The 1,121-nt window shown below is 38.9% G+C and overlaps 1 protein-coding gene across 3 annotated transcripts in view; it reads left to right on the forward strand.

The window, feature by feature from the left end:
- Positions 1-1,121, forward strand: part of RAPH1 (Ras association (RalGDS/AF-6) and pleckstrin homology domains 1) — a 98,868-nt gene that overhangs the window by 31,082 nt on the left and 66,665 nt on the right. The window lies entirely within an intron of this gene.

Here is a 1,121-nt window from a genome sequence, read left to right on the forward strand (position 1 = left end):
CCTTGGACAACATGAGTTTGAACTGCATGGACCCACTTATTACGCAGATTTTTTTCAACCAAACATGGGTCATTGTGGTGATGCAAAACCCAAGTATATGGAAGGCTGACCTTTCATTATGTGTGTTCTGCGGGGCCCACTGTGGGACTTGAGTATGCACAGACTTGGTATATGCAGGGATCATGGAACCAATCCCCCACATATACAGAGGGATAACCGTAGTTTCAAATTTACAGAAAAATTGCAAGAAAAGTACAAACAACACCCATTTTCCTTTTAGCCAGATTCACTTATTGTTTGCATTTTGCCTAATTATCATTCCTCCCTCTCTATCCCCATATGTACATGTATATATACTTATACATTTTCTTCCTGAGCCACATGAGAATAAATTGCAAATGTTGTGCCCCTTTATGACAAAATACTTTAGTATATGTGTCCTAAGATCAAAGATGTTCTCTTCTGTAATTGTAATACTATTACAAAATCAGAAAATATAACATTAATTCAATATTATGATGTCATCCACAATCCATAGTCAAATTTTGTCAGCTGTCTTGATATTTTCCTTTATAGCTGTGTTTGTATATTTTCCCTGTGTTCAGGATCCAGTCCAGGTTCAAGCACTGCATTTGGTTGTCATGTCTCCTTAAGTTCCATTTAATATGGAACATTTCATCAGCTTTTCTTTGTGTTTCTTGGCCATCACATTCTTGAATACTGTAGGCCAGTTATTTTGTAAAATGTCTCTTATGATTTGATTCGGGTAATGCATATTTGGCAGGAATGCTACAGAATGATGGTGTGTCCTTCTCAGTGCATCATAATGAGAAGCCTCAATATTGGTGATATTTTGATCACTTAATTAAGGTAGTGTATCCCCAGTAATTTGTGGGGAGATATTTTGAGAATATGTAACTGGGCTGATTAAATTTTCACCCACCAACCAGCCTCAGCAACATTGCAAGACCTTATCTCTGTTAAAAAATTAGTCCAGCGTGGTGGAGTACGCCTGTACTCCTAGCTGCTTGGGAGGCTGAGGTGGGAAGATCACTTGAGACCAGGAGTTCAGTGAGTGCCACTGTACTCCAGCTTGGGTGACAGAGTGAGACCCTATCTCT

Source organism: Propithecus coquereli, unplaced genomic scaffold (genome assembly GCF_000956105.1).
Source record: "Propithecus coquereli isolate 6110/MARCELLA unplaced genomic scaffold, Pcoq_1.0 Scaffold113, whole genome shotgun sequence".
Classification (NCBI taxonomy): Eukaryota; Metazoa; Chordata; class Mammalia; order Primates; family Indriidae; genus Propithecus; species Propithecus coquereli.